Genomic DNA, 27,909 nt, shown 5'->3' with positions numbered 1-27,909 from the left:
TATCCCCAAGGCAATAGGAAGCCAGTAGATTTGATTGAATAGGAGAGTCTGACATGGTCTGATCTGCACTTTGGTGGCAGTGTCTAAGACTGACTAGAGACTTGAAGCAGGCAGACCAGTTAAGAAGCTGCTCCAATAATCCAGGTGAAAGGTGACCAGGGCCTGCCCTGAGGTGGTAGCTGTGTGAGTAGAGAGGAGTCAGATGTGAGAGATGCTAGAGAAGTAGTAGGAAATGGCAAGATTTGGCAATTGATTGGCTATGTGGGGTGAGGGAGAGCAAGGAGTCAAGATTAACAAGAAGGCTGAAAACCTGGGAGAATGGAAGGATGGTAGTAGTGCTTCCGACAGAAAAAGGGAAGCTTGGAAAAGAAGAAGGTTGGGGGATATTAATTAGTTCATTTCCCAAACTAAGCCCCCAGCCCTAACCAAGAAAAACTCTCATTGCCTCCCCAGATCTCCAAGGCTTTCCCAGGATTTTAATTGCCTGGCAAAAGTAATACAAATATTTATAAGGAAACAACTGAGAAAATCATAAATAAGTATGTTACTCACTCATTGAATTAATTAGTATTTAATTACTAGAAATTACCATCAGTTACTACCAATTACTCCTGGAACAAATGCGCTCTTTCTACATTACCATGGGTAATTTCCACAATGCCTTGGTTGGGAAGGTGCATCTTGAAGTTCTCAGGGTAGGAGAGACCATCTCTGGCTCACCCCCTTGGAGTCCTGCACAGGATGAATTATAGGATCACCGAATCTCAGGTCACAGGAAAGTCACATTGTCCATTCCCCAACTTCACTTACTTCAACTGGAGGAGAACCCCGCTTGCTTGTCACAGATTTCCCTAGCCTTCTTAGCAACTGATCAGTTATCAAGTAACAAATAGTTATAAAGCTCCTACTATGTGCCAGGCACTGTGCTAGGTGCTGGGGATATAAAGATGAAAATTAAAGAATTCCTGCCCTCAGGAAGCTTGCATTCTAATGACAGACACTCTCTCTCTCTCTCTCTCTCTCTCTCTCTCTCTCTCTCTCTCTCTCTGTATATGTATATAAGTATATGCATGTGTATATATAGATATAGATATAGATATATCTATATCTATATATACACATGCATATACATATATATACATACACAAAATGTATACAAAGCAGATACAAAATAACATTTAGAGCACTAACAACTTGGGAAACTAGAGAAGGTGGCACTTGGTTTGAGTCTTGAAGGAAACTAATGATTCCAAGAAGTAGAGGTGAGAAAGGAGTCTGTTCTAAAAGGGACAGATAATACAAAGGCCCAGAGACACAAGATGGAGCACCATGAGTAAGGAATGGCAATAAAATCAATACGGCCAGACCATATATAATACATGTGGAGGGGAGTAAAATCCAAGAAGACAGGAAAGTTAGGAAGAGGCCAGCTTGTATAAAGCTTTAAATGTCTAACAGAGACATGACTTAGCCAGTAAGTCTTAGGGAGTCATTTCACATCCAAATCTTCTACCAGGTGGGTGATACAACGGATATAGGAATAGACTTGGAATCAGGAAGATATGAGTTCAAATATGGTCTCAGACATGTGACAGTTGTGTGGCAGCTAGGTGGCTCAGTGGATAGCATGCCAGACTAGTTCAAATCTGGCTCAGATATTTACTAGCTGTGTGACCCTAGATAAGTCACTTAAACCAGTTTGCCTCAGTTTCCTCATCTGTAAAATCAGCTGGAGAAGGAAATGGCAAATCACTCCAATATCTTTGCGAAAAGAATCCCAAATGGGCTCATGAAGACTCAGGCATGACTGAAAACAACTGAACAATGACCCCAGGCAAACCTCCTAACCTCTTCCTCAGTTTCCTCAACTGTAAAATGAAGATAATAATAATGCCTACTTCCCAGGGTTGTTGTGAGGGTAAAAAGCAACATTGGCAAAACTTTTTGTATACCTTAAAGTACTATATAAATGGTAGCTGTTATCATCACCATCACTACCACCCACCATTGGGAAGCCGACCCACTCACATCTACCTGAACCATCAGAATTGTCTTTGACTCGTTTCTATCCTTTGATACGTCAAAACCCACTCACATCAAATCTCAGTGCTTCTGCTTCTTCATCAGGGTGTCTTCATGTTGTATTAGTTTTTTTAACCTCAGCCATATACGCTAAAAACAGCACACCCACAGATCTACATGCTCTTCCCTGCCCTTCATGGTACTAGTGGAGGCTTTATGAAGGACTCAGCTTATGGCTTTGGAACTTGCTCAGTACCTGGCAGAAGCTCCTTCTTAGAGCAGATTCAATGGAACTTGATCTTGGCCCAAGGATTCCTCCTTTTACTACTTTTCCTTCCACATCCACTGATCTCTAGCCCTTGGCTAGAGGCATCAAATTCCGTTGACCTTCTTGGTCTCTGGGTCCACTTGACCCCCAAGGTTTTAGGAGCTGCTGCTGCTGCTGCTGTCACCAAATGACTTTTCCTTCTTCTCCTATGATCATCACCCCAAATCTCCCTGTGTGGTTCTAGCATATGCTTCATCTTTCCCTTTCCCCCCATTGCTGCTAAACAAGCTTGTGTTTTCCCAGGTTTATTCACATAAGAAAAGAGTGATATAAAGAAATAATAAGATATTTTGATTGCAGGTAATCATTTTGATTACCTATAAAAGATGAAAATGTTTTCCAAGCTTGACTTGGAAGTTAACCTAACCTTTAATTAAAGTTTCCCCAGCATCCCCGACCCCAGTAATAACTGACACATAATGCTTTACATTGTTGTTCTTGTTCAGTTGTTGGGGATTTTCTTGGCAAAGATACTGGAGTAGTTTGTCATTTCCTTTCTCCAGCTCATTTTTACAGATGAAGAAACTGAGGCAAATAGGGTTAAATGATTTATTCAGGGTCACACAGCTAGAAAGTGTCTGAGGCCAGATTTGAACTCAGGAAGAGGAATCTTCCTGATTCCAGGTCCAATGCTCTATCCACTGTGCCACCTAGCTGCCCATAATGATGTACGTACGTTGTCTCATTGTCACAACAACTCTATGAAGTAGATACTATAGTTATTATTATTCCTGCTTTACAGATGGGAACACTGAGACACAAGTTCAAGTATATATATTTTGTATCTTCTCTGTAAACATATTTCCGCTGAGAACAACATCTAAGGCTCTGCTCCATATGGGCTAGGTTAGTCTCTCCTTTTTTTTTTTTTTTGGCAAGACAATCAGGGTGAAATTACTTGCCCACGGTCACACAGCTAGTAAATATCAAGTGTCTAAGGTCACATTTGAACTCAAGTCCTCCTCACTCCAGAGCCAGTTCTCTATCCACTGCACCACCTACCTGTACCTAGGTTAATTTCTCCTTAAAAGGTATTGAAGCCTCCAAAATCCCATTAACAGTATGGACTATCTACAACCACTCATATTTTGGGATTTCTTCACTCTTTTTGCCATTTTTGAAGACTTACATTTGTCTACGTCTGAGAAAACCTTCTGTTTCCAAGCCACAAGGCACCTCCAGGGCATACTTGAGATGCTCTTTCTCAGTGGGATTCTTGCCTTTGCCTCTCTGAGTGCCCTTATTTTACTATAGAACCTCCAACCCAAGCCTTTCTATTTCTGGGATTTTTAAGGATGTCAATACTTTTTGCTCCTGGCAGCTCATCTGCTGGGAGACCAGATCATCTTACTGAGCTGGGGTGCTATTTGCCCTCTGTCTATCTGGGATATCCCTCCACGTCACCCTCAACTCCAAAGGTCTAAGTAGTTTTGTCTCCAGCCCTGACCTCCAGCTACTCCTACAGAACAGGGAGCCTGGTGATGAGGAGCATGAGGACAAGGAGGAAAAGTACCTTGTAACCAAGGGACAATGGCAATCTGGCAGGCTGGCAGTGCCTACACTATGCCACCCACTTCTTGCACGGATGCTGCCTTCCTTGTACACTGTTTGGAAGCTGGGCTGGTAGGTAAATCCAAGGAGTCTGCCTCACCAGACGAGCAGCAGCGGGTTCTGTGGTGCCCAGTCTAGGATTCAAAAGGTACAAGATTTATCAGCATAGAAAATGATCACTGGGGTGAAATGACTGTGACCAGAGTGCCCTAGGATCAAACAACAGCTCTGTGGACCATCAGGGTGAAATAGCTAGGTGACCAGGCCCTGAAAAGGTCAAGAAGTAGAGAAGAAAATAGGCTGGGTCCCCTGGATTGTTTTCCTTAGGCCTCTTAGACCAAAATTTTTCAAAATTTTCCAAAATTCCAGGAGATAAAGATTACTGAGGTAGAAAAATGTGAACTATATGTTATTCCCTAGCTGGGGAGATGTAGAAGGGTGGGGACCTCAGAGCCTCAGAGAAATTTGTTTATAGTTTGGAAACAAATGCTTTATAGTTCACTGGGGAAAATTTAAAAAAATAATAATCAGGCCTATTTGTTGTTCCCCATAAACCACATTCCATCTCTCACCTCTGTGTCTTTTCGTAAATTGTCGCCTGTGCCTGGAAGTCTTTCCTTCTTCACCTCCATCTCTCAGAATCTCTACCTCCCTAGCCTTGGAGTCAGGAGGACCTGAGTTCAAATTCAGCCTCAGACACATAACACTTACTAGGTGTGTGTGACCCTGGGCAACTCACTTAACCCCATTGCCTCATCAAAAAACAAAAACAAAAACAAAAACCAGAATCCCTACCTCCCTTCAAGATTCAGCTCCAGTTCCACCCTTTTAGAAGGTCTTTCCTGATTCCCCTGGTTACTAGTATTCCCTTTTACTCCCTACCTCCTTTTGTAGGGGACAGTACAGGCAGGTGGTACAGTACAGAGAGTGCCAGACTGGAGTCAGGAAGACTTGAATTCAAATCTGGCATCAGATTCTTACTAGCTCTGTGACCCTAGGAAAGTCATTTTACCCTGTTTGCCTCAGTTTCCTCAACTGTAAAATGAGCAAGAGAAGGAAATAGCAAAGCACTCCAGTATCTCAGCAAGAAAACCTCAAATGGGCTCATAAAGAGTCAGCCATAGCTGAAACAACTCAACAACTGTATATTTTGTATTGATCTGATATTTACTTATCTGTGAATATACTGTTACCGCCCCCCCCTCCCCATAGAATTCCCTTACTCCTTGCCTCTGTCCTGGCATTGAATGCAGTGCCTGAAACATGGAAGGTTCTTATTAGCTGTGTGACCCTGGAAAATGTCATTTAATTTCCATCTGCCTCAGCTTCCTTGCCTGTAAAATGGGCATAATAGTAGCACCTACCTTTCAAGGTGGTTGTGAGGATAAAATGAGATCAAATCTGTAAAGCACTCTGCAAACCTTAAAGTGATGCATAAATGCTAGCTACTATCGTTATCATCATGATTATGATAAATGTTTGTTGATTGATTATTGTGGTCACATACTAGTAAATGTCAGAGGCAGAATTTGAACCCAAGTCTTCCTGATGCTAAATCCAGCATTTTAGCTTCTATACCATACTCACATTCCTCATGAATAACTTTAGGCTAGAAGAAATGTCTGAGTGGCCAATTGCCTTATGTCTCCTGAGAAATCAGGAGCAAATGATTTAAGTGGTGGCTGTGAATGAGAGAAAACTATCTTGGGAAAATAGGAGCCTAAAGATGGAGGCAACGTGGTAGAACAGAAAAAGTAATCTTCTCTAGAGGCAAAGAATCTGACCTCTGATGTTTACCTCCTGTACGTGATTGAGGCAAGTCATTTAAAGTCCTTGAGCCTCAGTTTCATCATCTGTAAAATGGAAGAGTTAGATTAGGTAACCTCTGAGGTCCCTTCCAGATCTGTGGTTCTATGAGGAGATTCCAGAACTGGGTAGAACCAAGTGACTTCTAAGTTCCTTCCAACTCTTATGCTTCATCCACTCTCTGCATTGGGTTCTGCCTCAGGCTATTATCCCTGGGAGCAGCTTTGAGGGCAGTAGAGGTGGCTAGCCTCTTCCTGTGAAAGTTGTACTCCCCTCCCCAAATCCTGCAGAAGAAAAAAAATGTGACTTGAAAGTAACCTTGATCTAGGCTAAGCAAGAGTAATCAAAATGTAATTGAGTTTTTTATATGGCAATATTTACACTCATAATTGTGCTGAGAAGACAATAAGACCTGTAAATGAAGACCTGGCTTCTCTCATACAGGTGGATGGCAACAAGGGAATCAGAAGTAGGGAGAAATTTCAGGGGCTATTGGACAAACTGGGTCAGAAAGCATGAAGTGAGTTGAATGAGAACGTTCTTTGGGAGTCCTAGGGTAAGAGCATGCCCATGAAGGGGGAATGCTGGTTAAGGGAAATTCTGTGGACAAAAGATAAGAAAGTTTCTGAGTTAAGGAGCTTAGATTCTTAGGGATCTTAGAAGAAAGCAGTGTTGATTTAGAACCAAAGTATCAGGGGTACAGTGGAAAGAGTATACTGGCACTAGAACCAGAGGACACAGGTTCCAATCCCGTTTTTGGCGTTTACTACTTACATGACCTTGAGCAAGTCACTTAACCTCTATATGCCTCAGTTTCCTCATCTGTAAAATGAGGAGTTTGGACTAGGTGATCTCTAGGGTCCCTTCCAGACCTGTGATGCTGTAAATCTAGGACTTCCAAGAAGAGCCTATGTTTAGATTATAGTTGGAAATAAGGGTGATCTACAGAGTAGAAAATCTTAACAGCCTTTTTAAAATCGGAATATAATGTGAACCTATGAAATAACAAGAATAAGCAAACAATACACAATAAAATAACAAGACTGAACTTGAAATTACCTTTCTAGTTCAAGCAGTCTCCACATGACCCCCACATTTGATTGAGCCCCCCAAATTTTGTCTTTCTAGAGAAGCAATATCTTAAGTGGTTATTAGGTTCTGACACTAGCCCATATCCTTCTGAATAGATCAGGACCTGCCCTCATTCACAAATCATTAGTATTTCTCTAATGCACACTTGGAAAAGTTCAGACTTTTTTGTTTGGCATTCAAGGCTCTCCAAAATCAAGAGCCACTTTTACCTCTACAGTTGGTTTTCACACCACTCTCCTCCATGTGTTAAACAAACAGGGCTAGCTTCTTCTATTTCTTCTTCTCCTTCTCCTTCTCCTTCTCCTTCTCCTTCTCCTTCTCCTTCTTCTTCTTCTTCTTCTTTTGGGTTTTTTTTTGCACTTAATAGTATTTTTTTTCCAATTACATGTAAAGATAGTTTTCAACATTCATTTTTGTAAGATTTTGAGTACCTAATTTTTCTCCATCCTTCCCTTCCCTCCCCTCTCCCCTGCCCATAGCAATCTGCTATAGGTTATAATGTACAATGGTGTTAAACATATCTCCACATTAGTCATGTTGTGGAAAGCAGGGGCTGGCTCCTGTAGCTCAGATAAGCCCTGTGCTATCCCACTTCTGCTCAAAGGTACCCTTCTCAGAGTTGAGCCTGTCGGCTCAATTCCTGCTTACCCTTAAAAAAAATAAAAATAGTAATAACAGCCAACATTTATATAATGCCTACTATTTGCCAGGCATTGTGCTAAGTAGTCTTTCCAAATATTATTTCATTTGATCCTCACAACAACCCCAGGCAGATTACCTGTTAGGAAACTAAGGCAAAGAAAAATTAAATGACTTGCCCAAGGCTACACAATTAGTAAGTGTCTGAATCCAGATTTGAACTCAGGTCTTCCTAACTGCAGGTACAACATTCTATCCACTGTACTAAAGTGAACAAAAAATGCATTAAGCTTTGTTTTTCTTTTCGAGGCATTTGGGGTCAAGTGATTTGCCCAGGGTCACATGGCTAGTAAGTATCTGAGGCTGGATTTGAACTCGGGTCCTCCTGACTCCAGGACTGGTGCTCTATCCACTACACCACCTTGCTGTCCCCACAAAGCTTTCCTTGATTCCCCAGTCGGTAATGAGCTTTCTCACTCCCTCCTCCAAGAAATCAAAAAGCACTTTTCTTGCCCTCTCCAGGGGGATCAGAGGCATTGTCTTATCTAAACTATTCTCTCCCTCATTGCCTGGCATAGTTCTCTGCACACAGTAGTTGCTTGATGAGTTTGCTGGATAAATGAATGAATGAACCACCAAAAGGAGCTGAAAAAGAACAAAGAGAAAGGAGAACCAGAAGAGAGCATAGTCAGTGGAGGTCAAGGGAGAAGGAGCCAGAAGAGGGAGAGGTAAATAGGGTCACGAGCAATAGTGACCTTAGAAACAGAGGTTTCTGCATAATGGAAAGATGAGAGTGAGATTGTAGGGTGAATGAGGAAATGTCTTCTCTGAACTTGGCATTTCTCCTAGCACTTGCAGATTGCAAGCACTTAGTAAATATTTTATAAATGAATGAATGAATCCACAAAAAAAAATCTATAATGCAGCTAAGCTATGATGCTAACAGCAGCAACCTGAATTCTGGGTCCCAGGAGCCGAGAGTCATACGGTTTGGGGGAGCATGGGCAGGGGAAGATGCAGGGCCAGCCTTGGGCAAAATCTGAAAACAGGTGGAAGATTGATTTCATTCTTCTCGCACTTTTCTTTCTTTACCTGTCTCCTGTTGTATCTACTAGTGTCCCCTTTTCCTAGCCCCCAGTTTCCTTTAGCTACTATAAGGGCCCCGGAAAATGTCTCATACTCTCCCACCTCCTTACCTTTGCTCATGCTGAGCCCTACTCCTGGAATGTTCTGTATCACCAGATCTCTGCTTGTTAACGTACAAGGCCCAGCTCAACGCAACCTCATAGAAGCATAGAATCCAAAGGCAGAAGGCACCTTAGAGATCTAGTCTACCTCCTTCATTTTACAGATGTGACTTGCCCAAGGTCACACAGACAATAAGTACCAGATTAGACCCCAATTCTTCTGACTTCAAATCCACTGCTTTTTCCATTATATGACACCTCCTCTGTCAAGCCTTTTGTGATTCCTACAGCTGGAAATGATTTCTCCCTCAACTGGTTTATTTGGCTATGTTCCATCAATCATTATAAATTATAAGTGTTTTGAAAGTAGGAACCAAGTCTTCCTTAGCTTTGTGTCCTCCCTAGCATTTGCACACAGTAAGCATTTAACAAATGTTTATTGAATGAACGATAGCACTCCTTACTTTGGGGAATGGGACAGGGTAGATTTTATTTTAAAGGAAGTCTTTTAACACCAAACAAATCTCTAATTGGTGGAAATTCAGGCAGTGCAGGGGAAAGATGTTCTCAGGGCCAGTAATACATAAGCAGTTTGTGCCACTCTAGAATTCTGTTCCCTGAGTCAGCTGCTTCCTGGTGTTATCAACTCTTGCAATCCCTTCTCTTCTTTTTCTCTTGAACCCACTGATTCTATAAAAACCTCAAGTTAATTCGTATTGTCTCCTATATTAGGAGAGGGGTAGTACTCTGGTGGTCAGTCAGTCAATTTGCATTTATTAAGTGCCCACTACATGCTAAGTGATAGGGATTCAGAGAAAAGCAAACATAGACACACACACACACACACACACACACACACACACATACACACACCCCAATTCCTGACCTCAGGGAGTCTAAAACATTCAAACAACTATGTACAAACAAGCTATATACAGGTTAACTGGAGATAATTAATAGAAGGAAAGCCCTAGCATTAAGTGGGATCAAGAAAGGTTTCCTGTAGAATAGAGTTTTTTAGCTGGGACTTGACAGAACCCAGGGAAGCCAGGAGGCAAAGATGAGGAGCGAGAAAATTCCAGAAATGGGAGACAGTCAGTGAAAATACCCAGAGTCAAGAGATGGAGTATCAAACAGCAAGGAGACCAGTGTTACTGAATTGGAGAGCAGATAAGGGTGAGCACGGTATAAAAATACTGGAAAGGTAAGAGAGAGCCAGATCATGAAGGATTTTGAACACCAAACAGAAGACTTTCTATTTGATTGGGGGAATGATAGGGGGCCACTAGAGTTTATTGAAGAAGGGAGGCAACATGGTCAGACTTGTGCTTTAGGAAGATCAGGTTGACAGCTAAGTAGAGGATGGACTGGAATGAGGAGAAATGATGTAGGGAGACCAATCAGCAGGCTTTTGCAACAATCCAGGCCTGAGATAATGATGGCCTGAACCAAGGTGGTAGCAATGTCAGAGAAGAGATGGGGAGCATATATGAGGGGGCTTGTTGGGAGTTTTTGTTAGGTTGGGTGGTTTTTAGAGACAATCAGGATTATGCAACTTACCTAGGGTCACACAGCTAGTGAAAGTGTCTGAGGCTAGCTTTGAACTTGGGTCCTCCTGACTCCAGTGCTGGTGCTCTATCCACTGTGCCACCTAGCTGCTCCTGTGAAGAATGTTAGGAAGGTAAAGTCAACAGGACTTGGCAACCAATTGGATAGGGGTGAGGTAAGAGAGAGTGAGTGTTCAAAGATGACACCTAAGTTTCAAGCCCTTATGGTGGAATAGGATAAGACGGGGAGCAGTGTTTTCAAGTATAAGTCACTTACCTGTCAGATGTTTGAAAGTTGGGGACTATGCTGGATTTGAAGACTGAAGATCTGGGTTTGAATCCCAGCACTGCTTACTGCTTGCATGACTTAAGCAGGCCATTTACCCTTTCCAGGCCTTAGTCTACCCATCTGTGAAAGGAGGGAATTGAACTACCAGATTCTCAAGGCCATCCTAACCCTAAATCCCATTGTCTTCACTTTCCACAATAGACTAGATTTTGTGGTCTAGCCCTCCGACTCAGTGGAGGCACCAAAGAATAGAAAGGGAAAAAGCTAAGATTCCAAGGCCAGGGTATTTGGACAAAAAAAAAAACCAGATCTCCTGGCCAATGACAGTAGAAAGTTACCCCAGCACCATGAAGCAGCCCATAGTTGTCTAGAGACTACTCACGTCTAGATATGTCACTTACAGTATAGTAGGAAGAGCTTACGGAGCAGTTAGGAGGAGCAGTGGGTAGAGCACTAAGGCCTGCAGTCAGGAAGACCTGAGTTCAAATCCAGCCTCAGACATATACTAGCTGTATGATCCTGGGCAAGTCACTTCACCCTGTTTGCCTCAGTTTCCTCAACTGTAAAATGAGCTGGAGAAAGAAATGACAAACCACTCCAGTATCTTTGCCAAGAAAACCCCAAAAGGAATCACGAAGAGTTGGACACGACTGAAACAATCTAAATAGCAATAACAAAAGAAAGAGCTCTGAGCTTAGGATAGGGAGATTGGTCTGGATTTGGGTACCAGTGCCTCCTAAGAGGTTCAGTGTCTTGGCCATAGACTCATAGCTTTAATGTATGTTTGTGGGCAAGTAAGTCATTTAAACTCTCTGAGCCTCAGTTTCTTTAGCTGTAAAATGAGGTTAATAAATTTCACTCTCTTCTTCAAGCATTGTTGGGAGGAAAGTGCTTTTTGAACCAAACCTTAAGACACTTTAGAAATGTGACTTGTTAATCAATCATTAACAGTGGCTACCCAGAACAGGCAGCATGGGTAGAGGGTAGATAAGCTGGGTTCTGGTCCCATTCCATCCTAACCATACTGACTGTATGACCCTCATCAGTACCTCTCTTACTTTTTGGTAACTCCGGGCATAGATCATGCAAGTATTGTTAGACCCATTTTACAGATGAGGCACAGAAAAGTTAAGTCATTTGCCCAAGATGGTGCAACAAGTCAATTTCAAAGTGCTAGCACAAACCAGTGTTCTCTCCATTTCCAGACATTGAGTAGCATGAGAATAATAGGATGTTAATGCTGGAAGGGACCTGGGGAATGGTGTGGATAGCAGCCACTGCAGCCACTGTTAACTATGAGTCTTTCTAGGAGCTGCCTCCTGGTTGCTGGTGGTAATTTTACTGCCCGATCTCAGCCCTAGCCCCACCAATCCCCACCCCCACTACAAGGCTTGCTACTTCTTTCTGGCACCTCAAAGAAGGTGACAGGGCTCAGGGCCGCCTGTCCAACCAGCTTTATTGCCTTCCCTGCTCCGAGCTGTGTAAGCGATGGTTCTGCCGCTGAGCCAGGACAATTGTGATAAATAACCACGGAGGACAAGCGGGAGGAGGTGGCTGGGCAACCATAAGCCATAAGTCTCTGTCCAGCTATGCAGCAGACTCATTACTGAGAATTCTGAGGCTGCGAGCAGGCTGCCAAGCCAGGGCATGAGGAAAGCCTGGGGGCCAGGATCCAGTCACTAATGCATCCTCAGAGGGCTAGGGCTGATGTTTGTACACATATACTGACACACGCCCATCGCCCCTACCCTGGAGGTCAAATCAAGAACACTCACATCACTGCCTCTCAGATTACACGTCCTCCTCCCCATCCCCAAGGAAGCCAGATCAAAGGGCAAAGTATCTGGAGACTCAGGTCACTCCTTCTCCTAAGGGATCTGCCTATAGGTCATGGAAGGAGAGATGCCTACAATGATGGACAGCTGGCTGTGACATGAGTGGGAACTCTTTCCCCGTTTAGTGTATCCACTGGGAAACTGATTGATTTAATCAAGACCTCTAACTAGCTACAGAGATTCAGCACGGAACACTAAACTTAAAGTAAGCAAGATCTAGGTTCAAATCCTGCCTTAGACATGAGCTGTGTGACCCTAAGCCAGTCACTTAATTTCTTTGTGCCTTAGTTTCCTTATCTGCAAAAATGAAATAATTTGATTCAATGGCCTCTGAAGTCCATTCTAGATCTATGATCCGCAAACTGAAAACCTCTTTGCTTGCACACTTACCCACATGTGCAACATACCTCTGTCCTTGAGGATGCAAATTCCTTCTTGTACATACAACATTGCCCTCCCACCATTCATCAGCCTGTCCTTCCTGCCTTCAGAGGAGTCAGCTGCCCCAGTCACCAGCTCCACACCTCCATTCCCAGAAATTTCCCACCTTCTTAGGCCTAACTCAGTTTCAGGAACTCTGCTTCCCAATTTAGCTCCACCACAAGACACTGCTACTGCTCCAGCTCTGGGGATGGAGTGATTAATTAATTACAGCAAGCACTGCTGGAGGAGAAGGCAGTGAAGCCTGACAGCTTGGGGCTCTTGGCAGGACCACCAGCTTGATGCCCAGCTCTGCTTGGCAGGTGAGGACTTCATTCCAGAATCACATTGTGGAGACAGAGACTTGGGGAAGAAGTGGGGGGCTAGAGAGAAGACAGGGAAAGAAAGAAGGGCTGGAGTAAAAGAGAAGCGACAAGTTCCAAGGCACTGATGATGAGGAATGTTACCCATCTCCTGAGAGAGAGGTGATGGACACAGGTACAGAGACATACACGATCACTATGTAGATTCATTTTGCTTGACTATCTTATAAGGGTGTTTTTCCCCATTTCTTACTCTTGGTTAATTGGGGGAGGTGTCAGAAAAAAGGGAGGGTTGACAATAGCAATGCTAAAAAAAATTTTTAACTGTCCATTGGAACATATTTTAAAGTACACAGAAGAGAATGACATTCAGAAGGAAGCGCAGACAAGCAAAACAGTTTTGAAAACAATATACAGAATTTTTTATGTGTGTATATATAGATAGATGGCAATCAGGGTTAAGTGACTTGCCCAGAGTCACACATCTAGAAAGCATCTCAGGCCAGATTTGAACTCCTGACTCCAGGGCCAGTGCTGTATCCACTGTGCCACCTAGTTGCCCTGAGTTCATATATATTTTTAAAACAAGCAATGTGAAATGGAGATTGATGGCTTCATAAAGAATCATCTTTATGTTCTGCCATGTGTTTTGAAATGCTACCTTTTTGGTGTTTAAGTAGAATTATAAAAAATAAAATTGTGTATGTTTAGTAGGAATGTACATGTATAGTCTATATCAGATTGCGCGCCATCTTGGGGAGGGAGAGGGGTAGGGAAAGGGAAAAATATTCAAAACTCAAAACCTTATGGAAGTGATTGTTGATAAATCAAAATAAATTAATAAAAAAAATTTTAATTAAAAAAATAAAGTTTTGAAAAGAGAGGGGACAAGGGAAGAGATGGGACAATAATTATAATAGATGGGACAATAATTGTGATAGCTAACAATACAGTGTTTTAAGATTTGCAAAGTGCTTTACAAATATGATCTCATTTGATCCTCACAACAATCCTAGGAGGTAGGTGCTATTATTATCTCTATTTTTTAAACGAGAAGACTGAGGCAGACAAAGGTTAAACGACTCACCTAAGGTGACATAGCCAGTAAGTGTCTGAGGCCACATTTGAACTCTGGTCTGCCTGAGTTAGAGTGCTGGGCCCAGAGTTAGGAAGACTCATCTTTTGAGTTCAAATGTAGCCTCAGATACTTACTAGCTGGGTGATCCTGGACAGGTCATTTAACCTTGTTTGCCTCAGTTTCCTCATCTGTAAAATGAGCTGGAGAAGGAAATGGCAAACCACTCCAGTGTCTCTGTCAAGAAAACCCCAAATGGGGTCACAAAATCAGACACACCTGAACAACAACAATAACAAACTTCCTGATTCCAGGCCCAGCTCATCTACTCTAACACATAGCTACTGAGTTGGAAGTGATCCAAGAAGACTGCTAGTTCAACAATGCCTCAACAACCTCTCTAATTTCCCCTAGCTTGAATAAAAGGGGGGGGGCAGCTAGATGGCGCAGTGGATAGAGCACTGGAACTGAAGTCAGGAGGACCTGAGTTCAAATCTGGCCTCAGATCGAACACTTGACATTTCCTAGCTGTGTGACCCTGGGCAAGTCACTTAACCCCAATTGCCTAAAAGCAAAAAAAAAAAAAAAGGAGGGAAAGGGGATAGGGAAGGATATAAATCAGAAGAAGGACAGTGGATAGGAAAAGGAAGGTGGCAGGCAGGCAGTGACTGAGAAGGAAAAGATATTGAAGAGAGAAGGGCAGTGAAGGGGTTTAGAGAGACTGAAAAAAGAATCTTGATTTCCTAAGCACATCACCATCCATGACCTCAATGAACAGCACACTAATCTTTGTTATCCAGGCATATTTGTTCTCAGTGTCCAGAGCAGAAAAAACAAAGAACAAAATAGTGGCCCAGAGGCAAATGTTTTCCTTAAAGCTGCACCGTAAATCATATATGGAGCAGGGTCTAGAACCCAGGCATTTGGACTCCCTGCCTTGGCCTTCAGTGACCTTGTTCTGAAAGGGGAAAAGCCTTACTTTCTTTTCCTCCCTCATCCCTCATGGTCTATCTGTCCCCCCTCCCCCCTCCCAGCTCTCCTCACTATCAATGATCTCTGTGCCTGGGGCTGGACTAGGTGCTATACAGGGTGCTGTGGAGGTGGCACAGTAGACAGAGCATCAGGTCTGGAGTGAGGAAGACCTGAGTTCAAATACAGCCTCAGACACTTACTAGCTGTGTGACCCTAGGCAAATCACTTCATTCTGTTTGCTCAGTTTCCTCATCTGTAAAATCAACTGGAGAAGGAAATGGCAAACCACTCCAGCATCTGCCAAGAAAACCCCAAATGGGGTCACAAAGAGTCAGACAAGACTGGAATAACTCAAGAACAGCAAGGGTGAGCTTACATACTGCCCTCAGGATTTTCACAGTTGGAGAAAGACCCATGGGCTCAGAGAATTCAGACCAGACTTTGAGAAATATTCAGGTCTCCACACTAAAGGACAACTTCCAGTGACAGGGAGAATGAGGAGATACCCTTAATTTGCTGGTCCGTTATCTCATGTCTTCCCTCCAAATTATCCATTTTCCAAACAACCACCAGAGTGACATCCCGTGGTCTGACCATGCCACTCTCCTGCTCATGAATCAACAGTAGCTTCCTCTTGCCTCTAGCATAAAATACAAACTCTTTTGTCATTTTAAGCCTTTCACAATGTGGCTCCTGCATTCCAAACTGACTTGCCCATTATTTCTCTACATAGTATTCCATCTCCCCTATCCATGACTTTGTATATACGGTCCCCCCCCCAACCCATGCCTAGAGTGCACTCCCTTCTTTTAAAATCTCCCTAACTCCCTTCAAAGCTCAGCTCAAGCTGCCTCCCCTGCTCATTTTTTTAGTTTATTTTGCAGTACTTTGTGTTTGCTTATTAAATGTGCATATCCTTCCTTCTCCACAAAATGTAACCTCCATGAAGGCAGGGAATGTTTTGTTTTTGTATCTCCATTGACTAGCACAGCACCTCGAACACAGGTGATGCTCCATAATGCTTGTTGATTTGCCCAATATATGACTGTGAGACTCTCTTATTTCCCTTCTTTCTCTGTTTCAATAGCACATACACCAAATTTCTCTCTTTCTGTCTCAGTTTCTTTTCATCTCTATGTCTATCCCTAACCACTTCCTTCTTTAAATGACTCGCTTAGACCTCACCACCTCCTGTCACTGTCCATGGTGCTGGGACGAGCATCTCGCAGTTAGGGGGAGAAGTGACAGGAATGAAGGACAGAGTTCTGTGACTTGCATTGCTTAGGGAGAGTGGAGGACATGTGGGAAGAGACTAAGAAGGATAAGGCTGACTTTAGAAGAGAAAGATAATCAGCATGGGCACAGAGGTTTGCTCAGGTCACTGGGCATGGGCGTTTCCAGACTTAAGTGCCTTTAAGTGCATATCTCATTAGATCAGTCTCTAGCAAAAAATAATGTCATTGTGCAGCTGTGGCCAACTCTTTGTGGTCCCATTTGGGATATTCTCTCAAAGATACCGGAGTGGTCTTGCCATTTCCTTCTCCAGCTCATTTTACAGATGAGGAAACTGAGGAAAATAGGTTTAAATGACTTACCCATGGTCACACAGCTAGTGCCTCTGTCTTTAAACTTAGATCTCCCCGACTCCAGAGCTAGCATTCTATCCACTGAGCCACCTAGCTGCCTCAACAATAATAATAACAGTTAGAATTGCTATAACACTTTAAAGCAGGGGTGGGGAACCTTTGGCCTCATCCATCTAGTAAGAGTTTGAGGCTGGATTTGAACTCCGGTCTTTCTAACTTGGTCCAGTACCCTATCCACTTACACTGTGAAGTTGCAATTTGCTTAGAGGGCCCTGCTTCTTCCTTTCCTGTCAGTGATTCTCTCCTCCTCGGGGCATCCAAGGTCTCCTACTTTAGAGAGTCTTTGAACTCCAAAGCTTTTCTTCTTTCCAGATTTCTATGGCCCGAGGCCCTGCTCTGAGCAGGTAGCTCTGGGTGCTAATGAGTGGATTAAATGAACTAATCTCTGCTGACTCGTCAGCTAACAGCCCAGGTACTTTCCCTCCCAATTAACTGATACCCTTGATAATTCCAAGAGTTCTGAACGTGGGGTCCATGGACTTTTCTTTTTTAATACTCTAATAACTATTTCAATGTAATTTCCTTTTTATTCTTAAGTATTTTGCTTATGCATTTAAAGAAAATACTTGACTTGGATTCAAGAAGACCTGAGGGACAGCTAGGTGGTGCAGTGAATAGAGATCTGGCCTTGGAGTCAGGAGGACCTGAGTTCAAATCCAGCTTCAGACACTTAACACTTACTAGCTGTGTGACCCTGGGCAAGTCACTTAACCCCCATTGCCTCACCAAAAAGTAAAAAGAAGAAGAAGAAGTGAGTTCAAATCCTGCCTCAGACATTTACTAGCTATGTGATTCTGGACAAGTCACAATCTCTCTGTGCCTCAGTTTCCTTATCAGTAAATTGGAAATAACGATAGCACCTACTTCTCAAGGTTCTTGTGACATTCAAATGAAATTATATAGGTAAAGGGCTTCCCTAATTAAATGCAAGTTATTGTAATTCCTGCTCCAACCACACATAGGTCTGGTTTCTCCTCCTCCCTTCATCTCTCCCACTTCCTCTTCCTCTTTTCTTTCCCTTATACCTTTTCCCTGCTCTCTATTTCTTCTTCCTCTCCTTGTTCTGCCCTTCACCCTCCTCTTCCATTTCATCTCCTCATTCCCTTTCCTGCCCTGTTCTTTTCCCCGTCCCCCTTTTCTCCATTTCCCTTCTTGTGTCTTCTCCCCCTTTTTCCTCCCCACCCTTCACCCTCTTTCTCTTCTTCATCTCTCCCCTTCTCTGCTTTCCCTCCTCTCCTCTCCCTCTGACCTATTTTAGGCAAAAGAGCAAAGACTGATTAATTTTCCCTACAGCATCCAAGAGTCACTTTAATCCTGGGGTGGCATGGGTATTGTGACAGAGGAGGAGCCCTGTGACCCAGTGTGGAGGGGATAAAGCAGAGGGGGGCTGGTGAGGAGGCTTCTGCACACAAGGAATCTGCACTCAGGCTGCTCCCACAAAGACTTAATTTGTTTCTTAATGGGTCTCGGCCTCTTTGATAAGAGTCCTAAAGTGCCTTTTTCTTAAAAAATAAAATGAAGTCACTGATTATGTCTACTGCTTCCTGGGGGACAGTAAAAGAAAGGGGAGGGCACCAAGGAGAGTAGAGGAGGAGAGCAAGGGAGAGGAGGGGGAGGGCAGGAGGGATGAGAAAGAGGGCAGAAGGAGGGGGAGAACAGGGGAGAGAAGGGGAGAGGAGGGGATAAAAGGGAGAGAGCAGGAGAGATGAGGAAGAGGGCAGGGGGAAGGGAAAGCAGGAGAATAAACAGGTGAGAAGAGAAGGAAAGAGAGACAGGAAGGGAGAGATATATCAGACTCAGGCTCCTTTTCAAATCCCTTTGCTGTACAAAGGTCCCTCTTGTGGGGTAGAGGATGGGACTCAAATGTGACAGTGAAATCAAGATGCATTTGTGTAGGTTTGGGAGGGGTAAATGGGCTTGCTCTGCCTGTACCTTCCCTTAGTGTTAGGCAGGAAGCAATGGCCTAAACTTCTTATCATTGTACCCCATAGCCTTGCCTCCTGTAGGGGAGAGTCGATGGGGATGTGTGCTCAGCTACTTTGGGAAGGTCATACCGTCCTAAGGCAGGACTGCAAAAAGGAGGGAAGGAACATGGTTAATTGGCAAAGTGGGAGAGAGAGAAGGTCCTGCCTTCACCTACACCTACAGCTGTCCCTCATCTGGAAATGCTGAAGCCCTTTTTTCATGTCTCATTTTCATCAGCCCCTCAGTATCACCCCTGAGACCTAGTTGGGAAGAGATAAGCTGACCCAGCAGTGTGAGCTCCTTCTGTGTCACAGACCCTCACGGAGTTCTCCATCCATGAGAGAAATCATTATATGCCCAGTGACGTGCACAAAGAAAGAACTTAATAAGTGTTTGCTGAATTAAATTCCATTTAACAAGCATCTATTAAGAGTGCAGCCTGTGTAGAACCCTGTGCTAGGTGATAGGGAAGACACAGTCCAAACTCTAAAGCATGGCAAAGTGGAGGAGACTTTGAATCCCCTGCTTTGTAACTGTGGAACCATGGGGCAAGTCACCTCTCAAAGCCTCGGTTTCCTCGTCTGTAAAGGGAATACTAATAATTGAACTACCAGCCTCTAGGGATTCTAATAAAGAAAGCACTTTACCAACCTTAAAGCCAACGTTGAGTGTTCATATTATTATTATTTATATTTGTTATTATATTTGTATTTTGTTTCATTTGTTATTGTATTTATATATTATTATTATTATTACTGAATTAAAGCATTTATGAAGCACTTAGTATGTGCCAAACACGAGCTCACAGTCCATGTAATAAGGGACTAGGACCCAGATATGAATACCTATAATACAAAAAATTGATGATAATGGCATCAAAGAGGTGTAATGCAATCTCTACAGCAAGTCTGAGAAGGGAAAAGTTATTACTAGAGTCAACTTTACTTAGTAGCCATTTGGCAGGGTTTTAGGCAAAAATCGACTTAACCATATTTTAAAGCCTAATTCAAATTCTACTGCCTCCATTAAGATTTCCCTGATCCCAGAGTTAAAACTAGGATGGGCCACCCAGGGCTTTTTGCTAGGGCACAATTACCAGAGAAAGTACCAATTTTTCCCCCATGGTGATTCTCCAGTTAGATAAGGTCTCTGCGGGCCATGTAGTACAACCATTTCCACACCCTCACCTGCCCCAGGCCAACTCAGTGAATGTCTTGTCCCAATGTGCCTTTCTCAGGACTTGCCCACCTTCCCCGCTGAATGGACTGTCTCCTCATTCCTCCCCTCAACTGAATTTACCTTGGGTTCAAGAATTCCTATTATCTGAGATCTTAATCATTAACATCCTTATTATCCTTGAACCTCACAAAAGCACTGCTTTGTAACCTCTCTAATTCACTTATCATATATTACTTTGTATTGTTGAGAGACAGCATGCCATCTATAGGGTGTAGAAAGCTAGCTTTGGATCCTGGAAGACCTGAGTTCAACTGTTGTCTCTAACATTCTGGCTATGTTACCCTGAACAAGTAATCCAACCTCTAATGCTCTAACTGCAGACAAGATGTTGACCTGCATTGGTGGAGAGAGTTTCCTCTTCTGGGAGTTCCCTCTACTAATGAAATCACAAGTCCTGTCCTCATTCCTACCTACACAATTTTGTACTAAAGCTATAGCAGCTTTTTGTGGTGGCAAAGAATTGGAAACTGAGGTGACGCCCATCAACTTGGAAATGGCTGAAGAAGTTGCAGTATATGAATATAATGGAATACTATTGTGCTATAAGAAATGATGAGCAAGTGGATTTCAGAAAAACCTGGAAATACTTACATGAACTGATGCTGAGTAAAGTGAGCAGAACCAGGAAAACATTGTACACAGTAATAGCAACATTGTGCAATGACTAGCTTTGATAGACTTGTCTCTTCTCAGCAATACAATGATCTAAGACAATTCCAAAAGACTCAGGATGGAAAATGCTATCCACATCCAGAGAAAGAACTATGGAGTCTGAATGCAGATCGAAGCATACTATTTTCACTTTTTTTTCCTTTCTCATGGTTTTCCCTTTTTGTTCTGATTCTTCTTTTATAACATGACTAATGTGGAAATATTTTTAATATGATTGTACATGTACAGCCTATATCAGATTGCTTGCTGTCTTAGGGAGGGGGGAAGGAAAGGGAGGGAGGGAGGAAGAAAAATTTTGGAACTCAAAGTCTTATAAAAGTAAATGTTGAATAAAAATATATATATGGGGAAAAAAAATAAAGTTATAACAGGAGCCAAGCAGTCAGATAAGCTCCTCCCTTCCCCCTCTCCCAATGTCTCCTGAACAAAATTCTCTTTGTCTTGTCCACACTGACCCAGTATGAGTCTTAATGCCCCTATTGAGTCAAGTTCACAGCAGTGAGAGCATCAGTAAAGATCACTGAGCTGCTGCTTCAGGAACAATAGAGTTTAAATACCTGAGCTGCTTGACCTTTAAAAGAAGATGACATTGACACAGGCTCAGAGACAATTGGTGATACATAAAGAAAGAGACACATATCCAGATATATAAAGAGAACATGAGCTTCATATACATCCAAAGAAGAGGTGTCAAACACAAGGCCCAAATTAAATTAAAATGTAATTGGGAAATATTTAGCAAAAGAAATAAAAATACAATAAAACATAAATAAGATTAATATACAGTTTTCTAAGTCAATATGTAGCCGGCAGGGATCCTTATGTAGGGTTAATGGCCCCATTCTTATTTGAGTTTGACAACATTGCTCAAGAGAGTGGCATCCATAAAGACCCAAGCACACAGAGAGGCTAGTGTGGAAACTGAGTCTCAGTGATAAAAGGTAGAAAAGAAGACAGAGATGCCCTGCTTCATTGTGACCTAGAGAGTCACCTGCAGGCTGCACTAAGTCCAAGGTTCCAAAGGAGAGCAAGAATCCACACAGTAAGAAATTATATACACTAAGAAATAACAGTCCTCTCCCTTTACTGATAAGCCATTTGGATTCTGTAGGTTCTAAGGAAAGTTAGAGAATTGCTTAACACTCTATGAAAGGAGGAAGAAAGTTCTCCTGATTCTTGATATGTCTGAGTAAGAGCTCATTCTCTATCTATTTTTGGGTAAAATAAAACATATTATATATTTTATCCTTTGTTAACTTGCAGGGAAGCAGAGTGAAAGAGTGAAAGAAATAAATCAGATTTCAATGTTCCCAAAGGAAGATCTGGGTGGAGACAAGAGCCAAAGAGAATTTGTGAGAGACTTCTTCCCCCAAATCTAGAAAATTGTCATGAGTGGAAGCCCAACTGAGATGTGGGTTATATTTGTGTCATATTCTGCTCCTGGATTGTAGTCTCCATGAGAGCAAGCCCTGTGTCTTATCTAAATGTGCATCTTCCCTGCTATCACTGTGCTCAGCTTTAGGTATTTATTAAGTCTTTGTTGAATTGGAGTGAATGACAAGGAAGATAAGCCCTTTCAGTACTGGAGAGGGGAAATAGAAGAGTTAGAATGACCTTTAAGGAGGCTATTGAATAGTGCAAGTGGGTGTCAATTAGGGACACATTTAAGAGACATTTCAGTGGTTGGTAATTGAGTAAACATGAAAGAGGGGAAAAGATCCAAAAGCACCAACACCATTTCCAAAAGGAGAGAGAAGAATGTAACTGCTTGGGGCAGCTGGGTGGCGCAGCGGATAGAGCACTGGCCCTGGATTCAGGAGGACCTGAGTTCAGATCCAGCCTCAGACACTTGACACTTACTAGCTGTGTGACCCTGGGCAAGTCACTTAACCCCAATTGCCTCAAAAAAAAAATTGAATTGCTCTATCTACATAGCTACCAGGTGCCTTCTGGAAAGGAAGGAGAAGCTCATCCTCCTTCACTGAGCAGGGGGATCCCAGATATGAATTGCCCATCACCCCAAATTACTACCATGAAGATTTCTTAAGTTTTGTCAACAACTACCCATTTTCTCCCCCAGAGAGAATGAAGCTCCTTGAGGGCAGGGCCTAAGTCACTTTTGTCTTTATATAGTGCATAGTAGGTGCTTTATATAGCACATAGTAGATGTTTGTTGATTGCCTGATTCTGAGATGGCTCTGAAAGATAGGACAGATATCTAGAAGCATCGCTTTTTGAGTAAACAATTAATTAAATTTTACTGGATTGAGTGCCTACTGTGTGCCAGGCACCATGGTAGGCCCTAGAGATATAAAGATAAATAATGAAACAATTCCAATTCTCAAGGAATAAGCAATGGTATCATAGAAAATTAGAGGGGCAGCTAGATGGCACTATGGATAGAGCACTGGCCCTGAAGTAAGGAGGACCCGAGTTCAAATCCAGCCTCAGACCAAACACTTGACTAGGTGTATAATCCTGGGCAAGTCACTTAACCCCAAATGCCTAAAAAAAAAAATTAGAGCAAGAAAAGACCCTGGAAAACATCAGACTTATAATTTTATAGATGAGGAAACTGAGGCTTAGGAAGACATATAGTGGGTTAATACCAGAACCCAGACAAGAACCAAGAACTTCTGAGATCTGGGTTCTTCTCTGGGCACTTCTACAAACTCACTTTTATCGTTGTTCAGTTGTTTTTCCAGTTGGGTCCAACTCTTTGTAACCCCAAATGGGTTATTTTGGGGCAGAGATATGATTCACTGGTCATTCCTTTTGCCCAACAGTACAGGGCGTCCCAAAAGTCTCAGTGCAGTTTTATAATTTAATAGCTTAAAACTGCACTGAGACTTTTGGAACATACTGTAGATCATTATCATAACCTGCTAGGTCTCAGTTGTTTATAATAAAGTGAAATGGGGGCAGCTAGATGGTGCAGTGGATAGAGTACCAGCCTTAGAGTCAGGAGGACTTGAGTTCAAATCCAGCCTCAGACACTTGACACTTACTGGCTGTGTGACCCTGGGCAAGTCACTTAACCCCATTGCTTAGCAAAAAACAATAAAGTAAAATGTAAGCTCCTTGAGGGCAGGGACCATTTGCTGTTTCTGTTTTTCTCACTCCTCCTGCCCCATCTCCTGGTGTTCAGTGTCCTACAAGGTATGTACTTAATAAATGAATTTAAATGAATCGAATAAAGTTATAAAACGTCCTTCTGAACAATGTGAATGCATGAAACATGAGAGAGCACTGTGCATTCCGAAAGAGTCTTATGCTATCAGAGTCAGGAGAAGCCTGCATTTAAATCATGCCTCTGACCCCTTGCTAGCTATGTGCAAGTCTCCACCTCCCAGAGCCTCAGCTTCCTAATCTCTAAAATGGGTATACCTGTAGCATCTACTTCAAAGGGCTATTGTAAGGATTGTTAAGTACTTTGTGAATCTTAAGTGCCATGTAAATGTCACCTTTGCCATAATGAAATTAATTGTAGCAAGGTAAGAACTTTGATAATAATCGTACCAAACTAGGTCTTCCCACCTGGCTTCCAGGTTCATTCATTATCTCACTATATAAACCTCAGAAGCAGGAGTTTAACCTATGCTGTGGAGAGTCCATTCCCCATCTCGCTAGCCTGTAGTCCGGCGCCGATTCCCTCCTACTCAGCCAGCCCCAAGTTTTTGTTTAATTTTTTGAAGAAGGAATTAGTAGTGACCTATTTGTCTTAGATTTTCTCAAAGTCTTTCCCTATTTTCCCCACCCCAGCCCCCAGCCCCCAGCCCCAGGACATTTTTTTTCACAAGCCATAAATCCAAAAGACAACCGCCCAGCTCTCCACACTCTCCTCTGTTCCTTTGTTCGTTACCATCCAGCTCCTCCCTCACCATTGATCACCCCTCCAGGCAGAGACTCCCAGCTAGGCTTGGATCACTGGATGGAGGGAGACCTGGATTCCACAAAAGAAAAAGGGGTGGCCTTCCCCTCTATGTCACCACCCCTCCTTCCTCCACAAGTCCACCCCCTCTCGGCGTGGCTCTTCTCCTTGACCGATAACAAACTAGCCTTGGTGATAAAGATCCCTGTCCTCAGAGCCCTAGTGCCTCAGGCTGTTGGGGTCCTGGAGAGGTCATCTCTTTAATGTCCCCACCTTCATGCAGGAAGGCTTCCATTGAGGAGTGGGGGTTCCCTTGAATGTGTGATGGAAGGGAGGGCAGAAGGACTCCAGGAGACCCAGTCCCACCTTTCTGAGGGCCCCAGGGAGAGGTCAGGCTTCAGCTCTTGTACACCTGATCCCCACTCAGGGCAGCAGAAATAGCCGTCTCCTCTCAGCCCTCTCCCCCCCTCCCTAAGCAGAGACAAGACCTGAGAGGGAGGGGAGTGTGTAAGGGGATACTACTGCTGCCTGAAGGTCATCTGAAATGAGTGTCTGGGCCTGAGAAGGCAATAGGGAAAGCAGATGCTTTCCCAATGCTTGGAGAAGGGCCCAGAGCTGGTCTGGGGTGGGAGTCTGATTACCAGCCATTATAGCAATGTCAAATAGGACAAAGTTATAGTGGGAGGGGTGGAGTGGAGTAGAATGGATGAAGGAAAGATGCCAAGTCAGCCATGGAGGTGGGAGAGGGGCTCAAAGGAATAGAGAATGAAGCAGCAGAGAGGAAGAACAGAGTTTGAGTGAGGCAAGGTGGTGATTTTGTTGTTCAATATGTCCAACTCTTTGTGACCCCATTTGGGTTTTTCTTGGCAAAGATACTAGAGCAGATTTGCCATTTCCTTCTCCAGTTCATTTTACAGATGAGGAAACTGAGGCAAACAGGGTGAAGTGACTTGCCCAGGGTCACACAGCTAGGAAGTGTCTGAGGCTGCATTTGGACTCAGGAAGATGAGTCTTCCTGACTCCAGGCCCAGCACTCTGTGCACTATGGCTCCACCTAGCTGAAGGTGGCAATAGTCTGAGGTTATTTACAAAATCCCATAACCAACAAATGTGGTTCCCTGCTGAGACTTCAGCTGCTCTTGTGGGAATGAGACTTACAGCAGCATAGCCCAGCAAGTTCAAGTGGGTGGGTTTCTTGGACTGTGATGTGTCAGTAGGCAGGAGAGTGATAGAAACAATCATCTTAACAACTAGCATTTAGATGGCATTTATGCTTTAGGGTTTACAAAGCACTTTACAAATACTGTCGCATTTTATCCTTTATTTTATTTATCATAGTCATGAGCCGGACAAGCATTTGTTAAAATCTGGGAAGTCCTAGAACCTGAGAACTAGCAGTGGCTAATAACAATAATTAACATTTATGCAGTACTTACTATGTGCTGATCACTTTACAAATATTATCTCATTTGATCCTTTCAACAGCCCTGGAAGATGGATGCTATTATAATCCCAATTTTGCAGTCAAGGGGGACAGCCAGATGGCTCAGTGAATAAAATGCTGGGCCTGGAGCTGGGACACTCACTAGCTGTGTGACCCTGGACAAGTCACTTGACCCTTGTTTGCCTTAATCCTCTGGAGAAGGAAATGACAAACTACTCCCATTATCTTTGCCCACAAAACCCTGTCAATAGCTTGGTCCAGGGAGTCAGGAAGTGTTGGACACACCTGAATGACTGGACCACAACACAGTTGAGGAAACTGAGGCAGACACAATTAGGTGATTTCCCAAGGGTAACACTGCTAATAAATGTCTGATGTCAGATTTAGAATTCAGTATACTTGACTCTAGGCCCACTGCACCCTGAAATAACAAGTTGTTTGTTCTGAGATTTTGTTTTAAACCTAAGTAGGTAACTCATTCTTCACATTTATACAGTGAGCTTTACAGTTCCCAAAGCACTTTCATAACCATTTTCTCATCTGATTCTTATTGCAACCCTGGGAGGTAGGCAAGGCAGAGAACATTGTCCTCATTTTATAGAGGAAGAAACTAAATCTCAGGAAAAAAAATTACTTACCTAAGGTCATACAGCTTGTTAGCATCAGAGGTAGGATGAGGGTCTAGGCTCCCACGATTCCTGGTCCAGAATTATGCATCTCCATGAGGGTTATCTTTCCAAGTCATCACTTTAAATTACTAGACACATATTTTTTCCTTTAAAAAATTGTCCTTAGCTTTTCTTGCCATCCTTAGCTCACGCTAAGCTTTAGGACCGCAAAACAGTATTATGTTTTGTTCTTAATATTTATTAGTATCTTCTGTGTTTATATCCCCTCTCCTCTCACCCATTCAAAAAGCCATCTTTTATTTAAAATGAAGGAGGTAAAAAAAAACAATTCAGCAAAATTAACTAATATACCTATCTAGTTCAAGAGTCCAGTATTCCATATCCATAGGCCCCACCTCTTCAAAAAAGGGAAAGAGCTGCATTTTCATACCCCTTTTCAGGGTCATTAATTCATTATATTTACACAGAATTGTTGTTACTGTTGTTTTTTCAATTTACATTGTTATGGTCAGTGTGTGTGTGTGTTTGTGTGTGTGTGTGTGTGTGGTGTGTGTGTGTGTGTGTGTGTGTGTGTGTGTGTGTGTGTGTGTGTTTTCTTCCTGGCCTTCCTTATTTCACTTTACATCAGTTCATAGAAGTCTTCTCAGAACTCCCAGGAAAGCCAAAGTAACTCCATTACCTCTCTTCTGATCCCAGAAGAGACAGCTCAGGATCTGAGCCCAAGGGCCTGGGGAGTAGCACTAGCCTTGCTTTTAGCCTGGACCCTCTGGCCATCAGTGAAGGGAACAATTCTTGTGAGAAGGAACCCTCACCTTCCTCAACCCCACCAACACCACCCACTCACCAATTGCTGCTGATGGGCAGAGAAGCCCAAAAACCCTGAGAATGATAATGCCCTACTCCACAGACTTTGATGGGCCTGTTTCCAGCTCAGCCCCCATAGCCATCATTTCAGGCTTATGCAAAGATTTGACCAGGTGACTTCTTCTGCAGAGTCTGAAGCCTCCTTAATAACCACAGCTACTTAAAAACCCCAAAAAAGAAAGTTCTTAATGCCACAGTCCTTGGCAATCTCAAATGATTCAGCATCAAAAACTCAAATGATTTTATCAATGAAAATAACACAAAAAAGAGGCATTATCATCTGCTTTGCTGCTACACCCCAAGTAACCATGAGACCTTTCCATCTGACTTGTGAATCTTCCTTTGTGTATTGTGTTTCCCATTAGAATGTGAGCTCCTTGAGGGCAGGGACTGTCTCTGATTTTCTATTTGTAACCTCACTGCTTTTTTTTTTTTAACATATTAAGGGCTTGATAAATGCTTTTTCCATTCATTCATCATTATATTCATCATT

At 42.9% G+C, this 27,909-nt stretch overlaps 1 pseudogene; it reads left to right on the top strand.

The window, feature by feature from the left end:
* Positions 1-3,013: 3,013 nt before the first annotated feature.
* Positions 3,014-3,977, top strand: LOC110217204 (solute carrier family 35 member C2 pseudogene; annotated as a pseudogene).
* Positions 3,978-27,909: the final 23,932 nt, after the last annotated feature.

The sequence above is a fragment of the Phascolarctos cinereus genome, unplaced genomic scaffold (assembly GCF_003287225.1).
Source record: "Phascolarctos cinereus isolate Bilbo 61053 unplaced genomic scaffold, phaCin_HiC Scaffold_5;HRSCAF=322, whole genome shotgun sequence".
NCBI classification, from domain to species: Eukaryota; Metazoa; Chordata; class Mammalia; order Diprotodontia; family Phascolarctidae; genus Phascolarctos; species Phascolarctos cinereus.
The sequence above is the reverse complement of the archived record's forward strand: the minus strand, read 5'-3'. Positions and strand labels throughout refer to the sequence as shown.